Source organism: Apodemus sylvaticus, chromosome 5, assembly GCF_947179515.1.
Source record: "Apodemus sylvaticus chromosome 5, mApoSyl1.1, whole genome shotgun sequence".
NCBI lineage: Eukaryota > Metazoa > Chordata > Mammalia > Rodentia > Muridae > Apodemus > Apodemus sylvaticus.
Window position 1 is genome coordinate 66,443,035 of NC_067476.1, and position 14,548 is coordinate 66,457,582.

Below are 14,548 nucleotides of genomic sequence, written 5' to 3' on the forward strand. Positions count from 1 at the left end.
ATAAGGTAAAGGAGATGGTCTAATTTTATTTATATCCATGTAAATACACAGTTTTTCCTATACTATTCATTAAAAATAACTTATTTCTGCAATGTGTGGTCATGGCACATTTGTTGCTATATTTAATTTTAATAGTATATATTTTTCTGTTTGTTTATATGTCTGTTTTTGTGCTAGCAATATTCTTTAGGTTACTCTTGCCTGATTATTTCAGTTGCATCAAGCCTTGATGTCTTTGTAATTTCATGTAAATTTTAGCTAATTTTATGTTTTAATGAGGCATGATGTCATATTTTCCCAGGGACGACTTTGAATCCAATGGCTTCTATGGGTAACATGAATATTGGAACAATATTAATCATTTACAGCATTAGCAGAGCATATTTTTAAATTTGTTTCCATGTAGATCTCTTTGGTTAATACTTCATAGTTATGAATATCACACCTCATTGATTACATTTTCTTATAGGTATTTTGATAGCTACTTTTAAGAGGGGATGGTTTCTTTGCTTTCAAATGGCTTACTATTCACTGTACATAGATATTACTGATTTTGAATATTGATTTTTATATCCCACTCAGACTTTGTTAATTATTTCTTACATGGTTTAGTGGTTCTATTTCAGATCATGTTTTCTGCAAATAGAAGTAACTTGTCTTTCTGCTTTACAGTTTTCATACATTTTGTTTCATTTGTTAACTTAATTGTTTTGGCTTTGACTTACAATACTGCATGGACTAGAACTTGTCCAAGTCAGTAGCCTTGATTAATGAATTTGATGCAATAAAAATGAAACCAACCAAAAGCACAATAAATACCAATAAGGTAGCAAAAGACCTCATATATATTTCTCAAAACAAGGCCTACGATGACCAACAAATATATGAAAAAATGTTCAATATATGAATATAGCAGAATACCATTAAGATCCATTTCACTGAGTTGTTTTTATTTTTTATACCTGTCATCATGGATGGTTCTTTGGGCAACAGATGTGAGTGGGAAATTATATGGAGTGGGGAAGACATATATGCAGAGGACCTGGTAGAGACTATGCAGGACATGTGCTTCCTGCTTCAGTCTCTGTGAGCCCATATGAGTCATACTTGTTTTTTGCTTAAGTAATTCAGTGAATTTCCATGGTTTTAGGAATTATTAAGAATAATAATTAAGAATATTTTCTTAATATTCAAAGTGTAAAAGTAAAGGCTTAAGGTGATACTTTTAACTGTGGGCATGGTGACTTGATATAAAATTTAAAATATGACACTTTTTTAAAAACCAATTTGAGATGGAAAATGAAATTGTATGTTAGTGAATAAATTTATATCCAACATTCTCCCAATAATGGGTAGAATTCTGAAAATGTAATCTCTGTCTGAAATGCTTTAATTGTCGTTTCTGTCCTAGAATCTAAGATAAATGTACTATGGAAGCAAAATCTACCATACAAAATTTTTGAAATAAATTTTTGTTATTTTATATAAATTTAATAAAATGTCACTGCATTTTATTTCACAGAAGGGTTTTACATTTATTTAATATTGGGGTGTGTATGTGTGTATATTTGTGTGTGCCTGTGCTTGTGAGTTTTTTCTTTGTGTGTGTGTGTGTGTGTGTGTGTGTGTATGATGCTAATGTCATTGAACACATTAGGAGGTCCGATGACTACTCAGCAGGTGGTTTCTCTCGGACCTAAAATGGAATGAAGTCCTTGAGCTTGTGAACAAGGGCTGCTACATGCTGAGCTGTCTTGCAGGCCCTGTGGTATATGAATATACAAAATGGAGTACAAACAGCCATGAAGAAAGTATAAAGGAACCATAGATTTGGAGTTCCTTAGAAGGGAAATAGCAGGATGCAAATTATATTACGTGGGGAATAGGATAAGAGGGAGGGGGATCTAACTGGGGATGGGGCAGAAAGGTCAATACGAGAGGGACAAAAACACCAAAGTTGTTTAATAAGCCTCAGCAAATCATATTCACACACTGTGCTGGGTAGATTGATGTCAACTTGACCCAAGCCAAAGTCATCTGAAAGGAAAGAACCTCAAGAAAATGCACCCATTCGATTAGGCTACAGGCAAACCAGTAGGGCATCTTCTTCTTTAATGATTGATGGGGAAGGTTTCAGCCCATTTTGGGTTGTGCCATATCTGGACTGATGGTCTTGGGTTATATAAGAAATCAGGCTAAGCAAGCCATTGGAAGCAAACCAGTGAGTAGCAACTCTCCATGGCCTTTGCATCAGCTCCTGTTTCCAGCTTTCTTGCTCTGAAGTTCTTGTTCTGACTTCCTTCAATGATGGACTAAAATGTATAAGTCAAAAACTCTTTCTTCTCTGCCTTGTTTTTTGGTCATGGTGCTTTATCATAGCAATAGAAACCCTAAGCAACACACGCACACACACACACACACACACACACACACACACACACACACACACACACACAATCTTAAAAGAAATTATACCTTTTGGGCTGACAGTACTTCCCACAAGAACCTTAGATTAATGCAAATCAAAACAACCCTGAGATTCTACTTGACCCCAGTCAGAGTGGCTAAGATTAGGCTAATGGGTGGAACTAGAAAATATCATCCTGAGTGAGGTAACCCAACCACAAAAGAATACACATGGTTTGCACTCACTGATAAGTGGTTATTATCTCAGAAGCTTGGAATACCCAAGGTACAATTAACAGAGCAAATGAAGCTGAAGCAGAAGATGGCCTTGTTGGTCATCAAAGGGAGGAGACTCCCTTGGCCCTGAGAAGGCTGGATGTCAGGGGAATGTCAGGACATGGAAGAAGGAGTGGATGGGTTGGTGAGTAGTGGGAGAGAGATGGGATAGGGTGTTTTTGGAGGGAAAACTAGGAAAGGAGATAACATTTGAAATGTAAATAAAACAAAATATCTAATATAAATGTAAAATGTAAATGTTAACAAAATACCTAATAAAAACAACCAAAAAAGAAGAAGAAAAAATAAACACATAGTACCAGACATGAGAAACTTCCTTTTGAAGGCTTGGTAAGCAAAGCACAGATGACTCTCAAAACAATGTTATCCATGTATCCCTTGGTTACATTTTAAGGGCTGATGTTCAGTCTGTAGTGCTGAAGACTCAACATGCTTATTACCCACAACTTATACTTGTATATAGAATTGGATCTGACCTGAAAGCGTCTTTTTGTGTGGTCTATCTTTCATGGTTCCAAAAATTACCATGAAAGCTACTGTAGAAAGTAAGCAATTACGGAATCCTAACCTGCTCCAATTCCTATGAACAATACCTATGACTAACAAATACCAGCATGGCAAGTTATGCATCAAGGCACATACAGTGGCATTTACATCCTGTTGAAAAATCAATAGGAGAGAAAAATCTTGTATAGTACTAGAGACTTAACCAGCTTCTCTGGCTACTGTGGTCATGGACCTTAGAATAGAATGTAGTATCACCATTTTGCTAGAAGACCATAATTGTTTACTATATTATGAATCTTGTCCTTATACCCACAAATAAGTATAGTTATGAGCCCTATCAAAGAAGCTTCATTTTACAACAAATGAAGACTGTCACAGAAAACCACAACTAGATACAACGGATACATCTCCATCACAGATCTTGCTAAGGGACCATTTTAAAGGAGACTGTAAAACGGTTGTAAGAGCCAGAATACAATGAAGTCTGCCATGAAACAGTTTCGCCTAAAAATGTTTTCATAAACAAGACTGGAACAATGGCAGTATCAGCAGATATGTTAAGATGGGAGAGAAAAAAGTTCATCTTGTCCCACTGCTAGACAAATACTATGAATAATTAGAAAATGCTAGGAGAAGTAGAATTTATTCTCCCAAGGACAAGCCCAGTTATTGATTGCCCTAATGCAGAATGGGCAGCCATATTCACACACACACACACACACACACACACACACACACACAAACCCCAAAACAGACTCAGAAGGTGCAATTTATATATGATTCACACTTAGGCACATATGTGTACAAGTGTGTGCATGCACACACACAATATGTACAAGTATAACAACAACAACAACAGCAACAACAACAATAATAATAATAATAAAGTACATGAGGGCCAGAGAGATAGCTCAGCTGTTAAAGGCTAGGCTCACAACCAAAAAAGGCTATGAACTTGCGGGGAGAACATCGTGGAGGGATTTGAGGGAGGATACAAAAGGAGGGAAGTGATATAATTCTGTTTTATTTTATTTTTTTTTAATTTTTTTTAAATATTTAAAACATTAAAAAGTAAAATATAAATGAATGAAGGTGCCCTTGTATTTGGAGCATAGATGTTCAGGATCGAGAGTTCTTCTTGTTGGATTTTTCCTTTGACCAGCAAGAAGTGACCTTCCATGTCTCTTTTGATGACATTAGGTTGAAAGTCAATTTTATCTGATATTAGAATGGCAACTCCTGCTTGTTTCCTGAGACCATTTGCTTGTAGAATTGTCTTCCAGCCTTTTACTCTAAGGTAGTTTTTGTCTTTGTCACTTAGGTGTGTTTCCTGTATGCAGCAAAATGTAGGGTCCTGTTTATGTAACCAGTCTGTTAGTCTATGTCTTTTTATTGGGGAATTGAGTCCATTGATGTTAAGAGATATTAAGGAGTAGTGGTTATTGCTTCCTATCATTTTTGATGTTGATTTTATACTTGTGTGGTTATCTTCTTTTGAGTTTGATGAAAAAGTTTAATATCCTGCTTTTTCCAGGGTATAGTTCCCTTGTTGTAATGGTGTTTTCCCCCATATTATCCTTTGCAGGGCTGGATTTGTGGAAAGATATTGTGTAAATTTGGTTTTGTCATGGAATATCTTGGTTTCTCCATCTATAGTGATTGAAGGTTTCACTGGGTATAGTAGTCTTGGCTGGCATTTGTGTTTTCTTAGAGTCTGCATGAGCTCTACGCAGGATCTTCTAGATTTCATGGTCTCTGGTGAAAAGTCTGCTGTGATTCTGATAGGTCTTCCTTTATATGTTACTATGAATACTTAGAAAATGCTTAGAAAATTTATCTCTTACTGCCCTAAGTATTCTTTCTTTGTTTAGTACATTTGGGGTTTTGATTATTATGTGACGGGAAGTATTTCTGTTCTGGTCCAGTCTGTTTGGAGTTCTGTAGGCTTCTTGTATATTTCTCTCTCTTTAAGTTGGGAAAGTTTCTTCCATAATTTTGTTGAAGATATTTGCTGGCCCTTCAAGATGTAAATCTTCACTCTCATCAATGCCTATAATCCTTAGGTTTGGCTTTCTCATTGTGTCCTGGATTTCCTGGATGTTTTGGGTTGCGAGCGTTTTGCATTTTGCATTTTCTTTGACTGTTGAGTCCATGCTTTCTATGGTATCTTCGGCATCTGAGATTCTTTCTTCTATCTCTTGTATTTTGTTGTTGATATTTGCATCTATGGCCCCTGATTTCTTCCCAAGGTTTTCCATCTCCAAAGTTGTCTCCCTTTGTGCTTTCTTAGTTGTTTCTACTTCTGTTTTTAGATCCTGGAAGTTTTTGCTCAGTTCCTTCACTTGCTTGTTTGTGTTTTCCTGTAATTCTTTGAGAGATTTTTGTGTTTCCTCTTTCATGACTTCTGCCAGTTGATCAAAGTTCTCCTGTATTTCTTTAAGTGATTTTTGCATTTCCTCCTTATTGGCTACTAACTTCTGACCCTCTCCTGAATTTCTTTAAGTGATTTTTGTGTTTCCCTTGTAAGGGCTTCTAGCTTTTGATCATTTTTCTCCTGAATTTCTTTAAGAGATTTATTTATGTCCTTCATGTGTTCCTCTAACAGCATCCTTACCAGTGCTTTTAAATCCAACTCTTGTTTTTCTGGTGTGTTGGGGTATCCAGGACTTGCTGTTGATGGAGAGTTGGGTTCAGATGGTGCCATAATGCCTTGGTTTCTTTTAGCAACGTTCCTACATTTGCCTTTAGCCATCTAGTTCTCACTGGTGTTAGATGGTCTTATTGTCACAGGCTGGTGCTTCAACCTACTGTGGACTTTTAAGGCTATTTCCGCAACGCTGGATGACTGGGTTTCCTCTGGCACAGATTACTGATATGCTGCCTTCCTTTTTGTGCCTTTGGAGCCCTAGTCAGTCTTGCCTCAAGCAATGTTATACTTGTTTGTCACGGTGAATCAGGTGTTCCCGGATTGCTCTGTCATGGAGCGAAGATTGTGGCGGTATGTGTGTGTGTGTGTGTGTGTGTGTGTGTGTCACTCCCTCTATTGACTCTCACGTAGGACACAGGCCCCATGACAGACCAGCTGGCAGATGAACCGCCTATGTGCTCAGGTCCTGGGCACAGGCAGACCCCTGGCAGTTTGCACCCCCAGAGATCTTAAGCTCTGGGTAATACAGTACCTAGTGATGCTTTTCTGCCCTGGCAGGCAGCAAATATGGCTGTGGGGAGTCTCTCCCTCTGCTGTTCTCCACACAGGACAGAGGCTCCATGCCCGATCGGCTGGCAGATGAACCGCCTATGTGACATTTGTCAACTCTTGATCATAGAGCATAAGCCATTGCTGTTCTGTTCAGGAACTTTTGCCCTGTGCCCATTTATTCAAGGTTCTTCTCCACTTTCTCTTCTATTAGTCTCAGTGTATCTGATTTTTATGTGGATGTCTTTGATCCACTCAGACTTGAGCTTTGTACTAGGAGATAAGAATGGATCCATTTGCATTCCTCTACATGCTGACCAGCATTGAACAAGCAGCATTTACTGAAAATGCTGTCTTTTTTCCACTGGATGTTTTTAGCTCCTTGGATCAAGTGACCATATGTGTGTGGGTTCATTTCTTCATCTTCAATTCTATTGCATTGGTCTTCCTGCCTGTCTCGGTACCAATACCCTGTCTCTGTACCAATACCATGAAGTTTTTTTTTTTTCTTTTCACTAATGCTCTGTAGTAGAGCTTGAGCTCAGAGATGGTGATTCTACCAGAGGTTCTATTATTAAGAATAGTTTTCACTATCCTGTATTTTTGTTATTCCAAAAAAAAAAATTGTAAATTGCTCTTTCTAATGCTATAAAGAATTTTGTTGAAATTTTGATGGGGATTGCATTGAATCTGTAGATTGCTTTTGGCAAGAGGGCCACTTTTACTATATTAATCCTGCTAATCCATGAACATGGGAGTATATAGTCATATCCATCTTCTGCGATCTTCGATTTCTTTCTTCAGAGACTTGAAGTTCTTGTCATATAGATCTTTCACTTACTTGGTTAGAGTAACACTGAGATATTTTATATTGTTTGTGTCCATTGTGAATAGTGTCATTTCCCTAATTTCTTTTTGTACCTGTTTATCTTTGTATAGAGGAAGGCTACTGATTTGTTTGAGTTAATTTTATATCAGCCGGGCTGTGGTGGTGCACACCTGTAATCCCAGCACTCTGGGAGGCAGAGGCAGGCGGATTTCTGAGTTTGAAGCCAGCCTGGTCTACAGAGCGAGTTCCAGGACAGCTAGGGCTATACAGAGAAAACCTGTCTTGAAAAAAACCAAATCTAAAAAAAAAACCCCAATATATATATATATTGGGTATATATATATATATATATATATATATATATATATATATATATATATATATATACATATATATATATCCAGCCACTTTGCTGAAGTGGTTTATCAGGTTTACAAGTTCTCTGGTGGAATTTGGGGTGCTACTTAGGTATACTATAATATTATTACCTGCAAATAATGATATTTTCACTTCTTTCTTTTCAATTGGTATCCCTTTCATTTTGTTGTCTTATTGCTCTGTCTAAAATTTCAAGTACTATATTGAATGGATAGGGGGAGAGAGGGCAGCCTCGACTAGTCCCTGATTTTAGTGGAATTGCTTCAAGTTTTTCTCCATTTAGTTTGACGCTGGCTACTAGTTTGCTGTATATTACTTTTACTATATTTAGGTATAGGCCTTGAATTCATGATCTTTCCAATACTTTAACCATGAAGGGCTGTTGAATTTTGTCAAATGCTTTCTCAGTATCTAATGAGATGTTCATATGGTTTGTTTCTTTGAGTTTGTTTATGTAGTGGATTACTGTGTAATGGATGTCTGTGTATTAAACCTTCCCTGCATTCCTAGGATAAAGCCTACTTAATCATCGTGGATGATTGCTTTGATGTGTTCTTTGCTTTAGTTTGTGAGAATTTTATTGAGTATTTTTGCATTGATATTTATATGGAAAATTGGTCTGAAGTTCTCTTTCTTTGTTGGGTCTTTTGTGGTTTAGGTATAAGCATAATTGTGACTTCATAGAACAAATTTGGTAGTGTTCCTTCTATTTCTATTTTGTAGAATAGTTTGGAGAGAATTGGTATTCAGTCTTCTTTGAAAATCCGATAGAATTCTGCACTAAAACCATCTGGTCCTGTGATTTTTTCAGTTGGGAGATTTGTAATGATTGCTTCAATTCCTTTAGGGGTTATGGGACTGTTTAGATTATTTATTGATCCTGATTTAACTTTGGTATCTGATGTCTGTCTAAAAATTGTCCATTTCATCCAGATTTTTCAGTTTTGTTGAATATAGGCTTTTGGTAGTAGTATCTGATGATTTTCTTTATTTCCTTGGTTTTATTGTTATGTCTCTGTTTTCAGTTATGATTTTATTAATTTGGATACTGTCTCTGTGACCTCTGGTTAGCCTAGCTAAGGGGTTTATCTATCTTGATAATTTCCCTCAAAGAACTAGCTCCTGGTTTTGTTGATTCTTTTTATAGGTCTTTTTCTTTGTAATTGTTTGGTTTCAGCCCTGAGTCTGATTATCTCCTGCTATCTACTCCTCTTGGATGTATGTACTTCTTTTTGTTCTAGAGCCTTCAGGTATGCTGTCAAGCTGCTAGTGTGTGGTCTCTTTCTTTTTGGAGGCAATTCAGAGCTATGAGCTTTCCTCTTAGCATTACTTTCCTTGTGTCCCATAAGTTTTGGTGTGATGTGGCTTCATTTTCTTTCAATTTTAGGGAGTCTTTAATTTCTTTCCTTATTTCTTACTTGACTAAGTTATCATTTAATAGAGCATTGTTAGCATTGTTCAGTTTCCCCATATGTGGGGCTTTCTATTGTTTTATTGTTATTAAAGACCAGCCTTATTCTGTTATGATCTGATAGGATACATGGGATCATTTCAAGCTTCTTATATCTGTTGAGGCCTGTTTTCTGACCGAGTATATGGTCAATTTTGGATAAGGTATCATGAAGTGCTGAGAAAAAGGTATGTTTGTTTTAGGATGAAATGTTCTATAAATATCTGTTAAATTCATTTGGTTCATAACTTCTGTTAGTTTCACCATGTCTGTTTAGTTTCTGTTTCCATGATCTGTCCATTGCTGAGAGTGGGGTCTTGAAGTCTCCCATTATCACTGTGTGAGGTACAATGTGTGCTTTGAGCTTTAGTAAAGTTTCTTTCATGAAAGTGGGTGCCATTGCATTTGGAGCATAGATGTTCAGAATGGAGACTTCATCCTGGACTTGGTGAGTATCATTAGATAGAAACCAATTTTTAAAAATTAGGTGCATTAATCAGTTTTTCCTTTATTTCTTCTTAATTAAAGGAAAGGATGCTCATATAAACACTTATCTGGGGCTGAGCACTTTGGATTGGATTACCTGCAAGAAGCAAGTACCTGGAGAATTGAATTTTTCTCTCTCAGAAAACATTGATTACCTGTAGCTCAGTCTGGGATGGGACCCATTTATGTTCAGATGTCAACTGCTCTACCCATTATTGACACAGTAGGAGTTTGATGGGGAGATGGTGTTGGAATAATATAAATATAGTACTTATGTATGAATTCTTTAATGCATTAAATTAAAATTTAAAAAGAAGCAAACAATTTACTTTAAGGGTTTCTTCCACCAATGCATCTATTCGTACTTATGGCTTATGATTCATTATGATTCAGAACAGTTCTCCTCTCTCTCTCTCTCTCTCTCTCTCTCTCTCTCTCTCTCTCTCTCTCTCTCTCACACACACACACACACACACACACAAAATCATGCACAATATTAATTTTACAGATGATTGTTCCTGTCATCATTGATATCATTTTTATATAGATTAGAATCATTTCTACTATTTTAGCATAACATATAGATATGATTTCTGTGGTTTCTTTTTAAAATTAATATATTTTGATATTTTTATTTTTATACATGTGCATTTTTGTACACATACAAATTATACTGGTCACCCACCTGTCCCATCCTCTTTTGCCTCCCTCCTAACCACACCAACCCCTTTTTTCCTAGAGGTTCTCTTTGTTCTGTCATTTTTTTTTAGCTTACTTAATTTTGTTTGTCATTTTGTTTTTGGCCTACTTAACCACAGCTTCCCACATGAGCTGGAAGAAAATATTGCCTTTGAAAAATGAGAAACTCACCAGTGGATACACCACTGAAGACAGTGATTTTAGGTTGTTTCAGTCCATTTTAAATTCACCAACTAACTTATAGTTTAAAAGCTTTCCTTTTAAAATAATTGGTACTTTTAATTACTTGATTTATCTCTATTTCTTCACTTTGTTCTGGAAATATAACTGAGTCCTGTAATTGCTCACTTGACACTATAATAGCATATGGAGATCTTTTCTTAATACCATTTCCCAAAGGGGTACTCAGGCTTATATGATCTCCTAGAACCATTGACCCTGGAAAGAGAGTTTCTCTGAGAAGATTGTTTATTTTGAGTTATTGCAGGAACTCTGAATTCCAATTTGAGTAAAGATGAAGTGACAGTTTATTTTCATGCACGTAAGTATTACATTTAATAAGACAAAGAAAATAGGCCATAAATTATGATACAGTCAAGGGATAAAGTGATTCTTAATGTAAACAATCCACAGTAGAATTCTACTTCATAAAATACAGTGAGGTCTTCTAGCTGTGATTATACATCATGGATAGCTGAAGTCTCTTCACATAGCTTCCATTTAGGCTTTTTTTTTTGGTGAAATTGATGATTTGGTTGGTGCATGGTGAATATTTTTGTTATCATAGGTCTTATGTAGTTATAGCCAGTCTTCTATTACCAGTAAATACCATTTTGTTGTTAGTGCAGTTTAATTAGGAACATTATGAGTTAAAATTTTCATGATTATGGAAGCATTTCTTTTTTTACTGGTAAGCAGCGTATGAATAAGTTTGTTTCTCAAGAGTATGTCATAGATATGCATATTTACACACACAACTACACACATACACACACATACACACATACACACAGTTTTGAAAACAAGTTCAGTGATGCTTGTATAAATGCATAGGTTGGGGCCATCTGCTGGAGCATGAGGACCTATTAGTGCCCTCATCTTCAAAAATCAAATGTTTCTTTCTTCTCTAAAATTATCCATTGTCAGTGGCTTTTTGGTGCAGGGTGGGAACTGGATATCATCTATCCCATCTACACAATGATTTTTGATGGCTCTATTTTATGTAGGTTGTATTCAGGTAATGACCCCTGCTGTGAATTCATGAATGCAACATTCATGCCATGTCCAGAAATTGAAATTATATGCCACTACTCATCCATAGGTTATTACATTCTTTATGTTTCTGTAATGTTCTCTGAGCCTTGGTATTGTGTTGATGTAGATGTCTGTTTAGGACTGGGCATTCAGCATTTTATTCTTAGTACTTTGGGCAGTTATACAACTCTCCAGTGTCTGGTGCTCCACAGCATATTCAAGTTTCTCTGACTATGTTTAATAGCACCCTAGATCAATAACTATAAGCATAAATATTTACATAACAATTTGAAAGCATGACCATTTAGCAAGAGAGCAATAGCAAGTTTGTACTAGTCCTTATGACCTCTGTAGTGATGAACTTCTGCCTTGGAATGCAGTATGAGACATGTAATTCCATCCTGTGATGCAGGACTTAGATACAATCAGAGAAGTGTTTTTTTATCCCCCAAAGAACAACATTTATATGATATTGGTAGGTATCACAACTTTCAGGGTCAATCTCTGTGTAAGGCTATTGTTGTATTTTCTCCTTCAACAGCATGTATAGAACCTTTTGGTACCATCAAAGCCACTTACTATGAAAGAAACTTCTGGGTCAGTTTGAAATTCTTTTCACTGTGTTTGAAATGGTTTTAGTGTTTTCATGAATAGGTTCTCAGTATGTGGTTATGGTAGCTAATAAAGGGCAATGACGATAGCCAGTGATGTTTCCGGGACCATTCGGGACTCCCTGAATAGTAACTTATATAGAAAGACATTGAATAACTTGAATTGAGATTTTTATTTAATAATCCATGTCCCTGGGAATGACATTGTCTATCTGTGAAAGGTATTTTAACTCAAATACTTAAAAAAAAGATATATTTTGAAATTAGATTACTAACTAATAACAAGTACCGTAAACTACTAGCTAGTGAGTTTCTAAGGCTCTTTCATGCGTCCTGAGTACTGCTGAAACCACTCATAGCTCCTCTTCTTTCCCATTCTTCAATCCTCACACTTATTTAATTCTTTTTCTCTTTCAATACTGTATTCTATTTTTATCGAAAATTGATCCTTGTCAATACAACCTGACCATGGATTCTCTTCCCTCTCTACTCCTATCATTTCCTCCCCCATCTCTCCTTTGCCATGGGTCCACTCCCTCTCTGTTTCCATTCAGGAGTTAATTTGTTAACCTTTGGTCTTGTCACTCATTTTGGTTTACATGCAGTTAGTTATTCTACACTTATCTCCTTTAAGAGGGAGTGTGAGAAATTTTATACTTCCTTCTTTGGGTCAGCCTTCTTACTTAAACTGATTCTTCCTATACTCTCAAACCCTCCCTGTTGAACCTCTCTTCCCACAGGATTCCATCTCATGACTTTTTTTTTGTCTATACCTACTAACACTCTTCCCTTAACATACCCCCAAGTCTCCTTTTTAGTTTCTTGTCTTCCACTTTTGCTTTAAGTTAAACACACAAAGCAAGTTCTTTGAAACTAGGTTCCACACATAAAAAAGAACATGAAACATTGGCTTTATAACCCTGAGATACTTCTTTTTTACAGTATTTTACCCAAAAGCTTCAGATACAAATTTTTTTACAGCTGCATAGTATTCCATTTGTATGTTACAGCTTCTTGTCAATGAATCTTCAATGAGCATCTAGGATGATTCCACTTTATGGGTATAATGAATTGAGTTTTGTTTGAGATAGGTTCTTACTCTGCAGGCAATGTGGCCTAGCACTTAGGTTGGCCTCAAACTTCTACCTCAGGCTTCCAAGTGTTTGGAGCCACTATGCACTACTTAACTTAAAATTATATTCTAAGATGCAGTTAGAATAATGTAATAGAAAATGAAATAGTTTAAAGGCATAAAGAGAAATTGACTCATTCATTCACGCTAGTGTTCTCATGTAGTTCACAGGATTCCCAAACACCTAGGTGAAGAAGAACGATGCACAATTCAGATAATTCACTAGTTTTTATGTGCTACATTTTATAGATACTTTACTAATAAAATTGAGTATGCACTGGATCATTCACCTTGCATATTTACTCATTTTATCCCATTCTGAAGTTTATCTTTTCTTCCTCTTACTGTCTCCTTAACTGTGTAGAAGCTTCTTAGTTATGTGCAATCTCATTTGTTTATTTTCTCTTGTTTCCTGTGATTTTGTCATTATAAAAATAATTGCCCTTTCTAACGCCTTGATGGCTTCTCCCTGAGTTTTCTTAAATAATTTAATGGTTTTAGGGTTTTACATTTAAATATTTTTCATTAAGAATTTATCTGTGTACTGGGTGAGTTTTGAAGGTCAAGATTTAATACTATACACATGACATTTTCCACATGGCTAATTAAAGAGGCTATTCTTCCAGTGGATGTTTCTGGTAAATGTGCTGCAGAGTAGTTGTCTATATAGGTATGAATTTATCTCTGGAACCTTGAATATTTTTTGTTCTATTTCAGACAGTACTCAATACCACTAGCAAATACAAAAATAAAAACAAAAGCCTTCATGATATAAAATTCTATTCTTGTTAAAAGGCGAATATAAAATGTTTTAGTTGACTTAATATGGAACAAATGCCAGTATAGATGTGAAGTAAAATTACTGTCATACACTATTGTTAAGAATGTAAGAGTATTTATAGTATAGAGAATAGTATGGAAAATCAATGAAAAACTATAAATAAAATATGTTTAAGAACCAATATTGTCTCTCCCATGTGCATACCTACAAAAACCAAAATCTGTATATCAAAAAGATACTTGCATGTCTACACTTAGTGTTGTACTATTCACTGTTACAAAGATATGGAATTTTACTCACCTATACAAGATGGTGTCCTACCATTTTCACAGAGCAGAAATGGAAAACATTATAGTAATTGAAATAAGCCAGCAAAAGAGAATAGATACTGAAGGTATATAGTCATAAGTGGAAATAATAAAAAAATTCATCTTGAATGTAAAATAGTGACTATTTGAGTTTATGTAGGAGGGTTGGAGAGAAGGAGCCTGTATTTGAATAGTTCACAATATGTGTGATTAT